At 50.2% G+C, this 6,909-nt stretch overlaps 1 protein-coding gene across 1 annotated transcript in view; it reads right to left on the minus strand.

Moving 5' to 3' along the window:
- SEMA4B (semaphorin 4B) overlaps positions 1-4,313 on the minus strand; it is a 44,308-nt gene extending 39,995 nt beyond the window's left edge. Inside the window, exon 1 of the mRNA XM_086364506.1 lies at positions 4,139-4,313. The gene's annotated coding sequence lies outside the window, so the exon portion shown is untranslated. The remainder of the gene's footprint in view (positions 1-4,138) is intronic.
- Between the last annotated feature and the right edge of the window lie 2,596 nt (positions 4,314-6,909).

Below are 6,909 nucleotides of genomic sequence, written 5' to 3' on the forward strand. Positions count from 1 at the left end.
ATTACTGTCCGGTGACTCTCTTTCCCCTGAAACCCCATACCTGCAGCCACTCAGAGGTATGAGGCAGACATCCTAGGCCGGGTGAGGATGGGAAGCAAGGAGCATAAGCCTCTAGGACAGTCTGGTTTCAAGTCTGGCTTATGAGACCCTTGCAGTCCCAAGATCTTGAGAAACCAGCAATCTACCTCTCCATTTGTCCCCAGTTCTTCCTCTTTAAGTCCCTCTCTGAGCCCTAGGCCCCTGGCCATTGCTTCATGGAGGGAGAGCAGACCTAGCCAAGGCCTTTCATCACTCCCGAGAAGGAACCTTCCTATCAGAGGACCAAAGCTCTCTCATCCCAAAGAGGTGGGGCCCTCCAAGCCCCCATGGTTCCCTGTCACCTTAGGTCACCTGGTGGCTCCGGCTCTTACTCCAAGAGAGCCTTGCTGTTGGTTCCAGCACTGCCTTTGAAGAGTGGGCCTAGACAGCTGAGCCCATTGGGTGGGGGATGGATGGGTGGGTTCCATTGATTTCCTGTGGCTCCAAAGACTACTCTGATAGAATGGAAGGAAGAATATATTACTGCCACAGTGTGCCCACCTGCCGGCCTAGACCATGGCACCAGAACAAGATGCTCACAAAAAGCCGGTACGTGGGTAGCACCCCAGATCCATGCTCAGACAGGGATCTTACACAGCAGCTCTCCAGGCCTGAGACTCCTGGGATGCCTGGCAGCACCCCAGTACTGAGCACCAGGCTGGAGGACACCATAAGGCTCTGAGTGGGCGCAGCTCAGCTCTAGCAAAGGAGTCGGAGGAAGACTTGCCTGGTGGTTCAGTGGCTACTGATCTCCCAATGCAGGGGGCCCAGGTTTGATCCCAGGTCAGGGAACTAGATCCTACATGCCACAACTAAAGATCACATATGCCAACACTAAGATTGAAGATCCCACATGTCACAAGTAGGACCTGCCACAGCTAAATAAATAAACAGAAATATTTTTTAAAAAAAGGAGGGGCTCTAAGGGGCCTGGACCCAGGGCCTGATCCACCCAGTCCACTCTGCAAGGGAGCAGACCCACCTTGCTCCTCTCAGGCTCTTCCTCTATGAACACTGCCTTCACTCTTTCCTTACAGCCTGTGAGCAGTGGAGCAGAGCAGGGGGTCCTTTAACCAATAGAGTCGGCCTCAGTGAGATGTGAACCCCAAGAATGATGACAGTAATCAGAGCTTTTATTTGATTTCAAAGAGATTGTTGCCCTCCTCCCCTCCCCAACCCCAAAAAAGTAAAGATAATTTCTTTGGGGTGTTTTCGTCTGAAGACACAGGAACTTTCAGAATTAGTCTTTATTAGGTAAAAAGAAATACCAGAATTAAGAGTTATTATATACCTTAACATGAATTATTAGGCAAATTATGCCCACCTAAGGGCTTCCCCAATGGCTCAGCCAGTAAAGAATCTGCCTGTAATGCAGAAGACACAGGAAACTTGGGTTCGATCCCTGGGTTGGGAAGATCCCCTGGAGGAGGAAATGGCAACTCACTCCAGTGTTCTTGCCCGAAAAATCCCATGAACAGAGGAGCCTGGTGGGCTATAGTCCATGGGGTCTCAAAGAGTCAGACTTGACGAAGCATGCATGCCCACCTAAAGCAAAACTGATGTTTACAAGGCTAACATTTATTGAGTACTTTCTATAAGCAAGCCACTGAGCTGAGCTTTTTTACATCCAATCATTTACTTACATCTCACAAGGTGAAACAGGAATTATGATATTCCCACTTTATAGTTGAGAAATGGGGGCACAGAGAGGTTCAGGGACTTGCTAAGGTCACATACGTGGCAAGTCAGTACTAGGCCCAGAAACTGGATTGGACTCCAGAACCCTGTGGAGATGCTCTACATACGGGAGAATTTCAACCAGGGTTTTGTCTCAAGCTATAACCATCTCCCTCTTGATAACATAAGCTACTGTATTTTCCTCCTTCTCTCCCTACCCCTTTTTTCTCCTTCTTCTTTCACTCATTCAGTATTTCTTGTGCACTTGCTGCCTTCTAAGCATCGCTGAGGTTGAAGAAACTGACATGGTTCTGCCTTCACAGAGCTTCCAGTTCATCAAGATTCCTTAAATTCTTCTTCCCAGAGAATAACCATTCTTGTCCACATTTCTTTAGACACTTTCACTCACTTATTCCTTTGTCTCCAACAAAGGGCCAGCCTGGCAGAGCTCCAGACGTGCTGCCAGGCTTCGAAGGCTAGAATCGTGCCATTTTCAACTGCCATTTCTGGAATGGCTCCTCTGAGCTGCCTCTGCACTCTGCTCAGATTTCCATTAAGGCACTCGTGATTCTGTAGTGAAATATTCATTTACACATCTCATCCCTATCTTCTACTACAAGCTCCTTGAGTGCAGGAACTAGGCCTGCCTAACTCGGGTTTTTAATCTCTATCCCCAGTGAAGAGTTTGGAAATAGCAGGCATCCAGGTGGCTGAGACAGTAAAGAATCAGCCTGCAATGCAATGTTCGATCCTTGGGTAGGGAAGATGCCCTGGAAAAGGTAATGTCTACCTACTACTGGAATGACTACCCACTCCAGTATTCTTGCCTGGAGAATCCCATGGACAGAGCAGTCTGGTGGGCGACAGTTCATGGGGTTGCAGAGAGCTGGACATGACTGAGCAACTTTCATTTTCAGTAAATGTTTGCTAAAGTGAATAAGTGAGTTTTCTGTTCTAGCTGACTGTCTCAAATCACTTCCAAATGATTCATTTAAGTGTTCCTTCCTGGATCTTTTTTTCCACCTTCCTCTTAACCTTTTCAAAGGAAAGGCACCTCTCTGATGTGGGAAGTCCCACTTCCCTGCTTTAGGGCAGCCAAAGGATTTCTTGCTCACACAGTCTCAACAGATTTGTTGGCTTCACAAGAGACAGTATTTTGGAAAGCTGAATGCTTGTTTCCTGGGGTTTTTTTAGGGCAATTCCATCAGATAATACATTAAAGCGAGAGCTCCAAGGTATAGGACCAGGGAGAGAGACTCTCTGTCTTCCCCAAGGTGTCAGCCTCCATTCCCCACCTTCAGTTCACCAGCTGCCAACGTCCTCATCTTTAGACCGCCTGTCTCCAAAAGTCTGAGCCCCAATTGCAAAGAGACATACCCCAGATTTCCCTGTTGTTGTTCAGTTGCTAAGCTGTGTCTGACTCTTTGAGACCCCATGGACTGCAGCACACCAGGCTCCCCTGTCCTACACTATCTCCCAGAGTTTGCTCCAATTCATGTTCATTGAGTCAGTGATGCTATCTACCCATCTCATCCTCTGCCACCTCCTTCTTCTCAGATTTCCCTGAACTTTAGTAATAATAAGCACCAGTACACAGAATCGCACAGCCTGGAAGTCAGGAGACTGGGTTCAAATCCTGACCTTGCCAACTCATTATCATCTTGGGAAGTAATTTAATTTCTCTGGATTCTGTTTCTTCTATGAAAATAAGGAGTGGGACTGGGTAGATTTCTAAACCAAAGGCTAAACCATCTCTGGGCAAAAAAATTTCTTAATTGTGCATTTCCCAGTCCTTATGGCATTCGACCCTTATAAGAAACTTTCAATTCATAAGCCAAACAACATACATTACTAGTGAGGAAATGTGAGCAGAGGTCGATGACCTTACTCAGGTGACCCAGGCCCCTGACTCTTGCCAGACCAAGATGGTTCCAGAGAGCCCACTGGGGCAGCCTCAGTTTCCAAGACCCCAACTTCCTTTCCCTCTTAACCCCTACATCCACGTTGTCACTCAGAGAGTAGAAGCTGTGACAAAGAACCTGATTCAAGGGTCATAGCCAGGGCCATATGAGGAGGCGCCCAGGCCTTTCTCAAATTCCGAATGATCTGCCTCCAGGAGGACCACTGCCTCTCAGTTGCAGTTTTGGCTCAGAGGCCCAGGATGGCCACGGGAACGTGGGCCCAGCCTCCCGCGTTCCCATGACAACAGGTTCCCCCAGTGGCGGTGCGGGTGCCCATCAGAGCGTGCAGGTGGCGCCCTTTGGGAGAGGGGCCCGGCGGGAAGTAGGGGGCCGGGGCGGCGCCTGCCGCGGGGTGGCCTCCCCACTTCCGATCTCCTCCTCCCGGGGCCGCAGTTCCCGCCCGCCCTGTGCCCTTCGCCTACCTGAGAGTCACGGCCCGCGCGTGACCACCGCCCACTACAGGGTCACCTCTGCGCGGCGGGGCGGCCCTTCTTCTCGGTGTTCCCAGACTCGGCCCTGCTTCCAGGCCCCGCCCGACGCACTCACTTCCCGGGTACCCGGGATGTCCCTGCAAATACCCTCGGTCTGGCGCCGAGTCCCCGGAAATGCAGGGCAGCCGCCAAGCCCCGCCCCTGCCCATGTTGATGGAATTGTCCGGAGGCGCCCCCCGGGGCTTGCTCGCTGTCCAGCGGGCTCCCGCCTCTGCCCCCAGGCACTGATGGCGACATAAGTCTCGCTGCTAGTGCCAGTCGGACACGTCCCCGAGACTGCTTGGCTGCCCTTAGGCCGTGGGGCCTATAGCCCCCCAGTACCACCTCCATCTTCGGAGCCTCCGCCTGGCCTCACTTATGCCCTGCAGGCAGCAATCTCACTAGCTGGAATTCGGAGGCCGGGGGTTGTTATCCTAGATCTGTTATTGAAACAGAGTTGGGTTGCCTTATCTGCACAGGCTTGGTAAAGCCAAATCACTGACATCTACCACTACCCCGGGTTCCCTGGTGGCTCAGTGGTAAAGAACCCACCTGCCAATGCAGGAGATGCAGGTTTCATACCTCGCTGGGGAAGATCCCCTGGAGGAGGGCATGGCAACCCACTCCAGTATTCTTGCCTGGAAAATCCCACAGACAGAGGAGCCTGAAGGGCTGCAGCCCATGGGGTCACAAAGAGTCAGACACAGACTTAGACACTTAAGCAACACTACGACCGAACACCGAACTGGCTGTGTTACCTAGGGGGAATTCCTTAACCTCTCTGAGCCTTGAGTTCTTCATCTGGAAGGTAGGCCTGAGAGCAGCAAGGGACCTCACAGGGTTGAGGTGAGAAGCGCAATTATGTAGGCACACACCTGGCACATGGTCAGCTCTTTATAATGGTAGCATTGTTTACAGTCAGAAGCAAGGGCGAGCAGGCTACAGAGCCACCTGCGTGAAACCACTCACTTCTCCACCCAGAAATTCTGCTCACCGCGTCCCCTAACCTGCCATGGGCTGGGCTGTGGGAGTGAAACGAAAGGAGGAGATCTGCGGGAGGGGTGAGAGATAGTTATAAATAGTATCTAGCATTTATCAAGTGACCTTGGCTCGTCCCTCTCCAGCCCTTGCCTCCTAGCTTTGCTGTCTCAGGGTGGTTCCAGAAACAGCCAGTTCTGGGCGTGTAAGTAGCTGAGCTGGCCAGAGCTGGCCAGTCAAGGAGCTGGTGAAACCAGAGGCCAAGAGCCAGCTTTTTCCTAGGCCAGGCTAGGCTTAGGTGCTTTCTGTGGCCTCTCCTCTGGACAGAGGGGCTTGGGACTTCCCTGGGGGTCCAGGTCGTAAGGCTTCTGCGCTTCCAATGCTGGGGACGTGGGTTCCCCCTCTGGTGGCAAGGTCCCACATGTTCTGTTGTTCGGGCAAAAAAAAATAGAGAGGGGTAAGGGACTACCAGACTCCGCACAGAATGCTCTTCCACACATGGTTATTCTGTTGTTCATCAACAAACGTTTGTGTGTGTGCGTGTATTAGTTGTTCAGTCGTGTCTGACTCTTTTTGACTCCATGGACTGTAGCCCCGCTAGGCTCTTCTCCATGGAATTCTCCAGGCAAGAATACTAGAGTGGGTTGCCATTCCCTTCACCAGGGGATCTTCCCTACCCAGGGATGGAACCCGGGTCTTCTGCATTGCAGGCAGATTCTTTACTGTCTGAGCCACCAGGGAGGCCCACAACATGTTTACTACCATAAAATTTGAAACACAGAAAAACACAATGAAAAATATCACCCTACCCAGAGAACACCACTGTTAATATTTTCTACCACTTTTTTGGAGGTACAATCTACATACTGCAAAGTGCACAGATCTTAAGTGGACTGGTATTAATATGTTGGTGACGATCCTCCTGGCTCTTTTCTATACAGAATTATACATTTACATTGTTTAGAAAAGGTACTATTCAGTGCATAATCTTTTGTGACTTTCCCCTGGGTGTGTGTGCTGGTAGCTCAGTTGTGTCCGACTCTTGGAGACTCCTCAGGCTCTAGCCCACCAGGCTCCTCTGTCCATGGGGATTCTCCAGGCAAGAATACTGGAGTGGGTTGCCATGCCCTCCTCCAGGGGATCGTCCCAACCCAGGGATTGAACCTGGGTCTCTTGCATTGCAGGTTGGTTCTTTACCATCTGAGCCGATTTCCCCTAGGACAGACATATATCACAGAGGTTTTCCTGTAACATTAGAAATTCTCTCATACCTTCATTTTTAGTGCGTTCTATCATAGGGATGTGGCACACATTTTTAAGTAAATCTCTACTACTGGACATTGAAATTGTTCCTAACTGTTCATTATCATAAGTAAGAGTTCCACAATCATTTTCTTTTTAAAACTATTTATTTACTTTTTGGCTGTGTTGGGGCTTAGTTGCAGCACTCCGGCATGGGGGCTTAGTTGCTCTGAGGCATGTGGGATCCTAGTTCCCGACCAGGGATCGAACCCAAGTCCCTTGCATTGGAAGGCAGATTCTTATCTACTGGACTACCAGGGAAGTCCTCTCAATCTTTCTTTTTTTCCCTTGTATTTTTCTTTCCTGCTCATACTCTCCAATTAGTAGTAGCTGTGTTTATAGCTAAGGTGGTGGGCTTCATTTGTGCAAATGGCTTTAAAAATAGTCCAATCAGATTCCCTTGGTGGTACAGTGAATAAGAACCCAGGGCACACGAATTTGAC

This window comes from Bos grunniens, chromosome 21 (genome assembly GCF_055505025.1).
Source record: "Bos grunniens cultivar Pamir isolate PY7600 chromosome 21, Bosgru_T2T1.0, whole genome shotgun sequence".
Taxonomy (NCBI): Eukaryota; Metazoa; Chordata; class Mammalia; order Artiodactyla; family Bovidae; genus Bos; species Bos grunniens.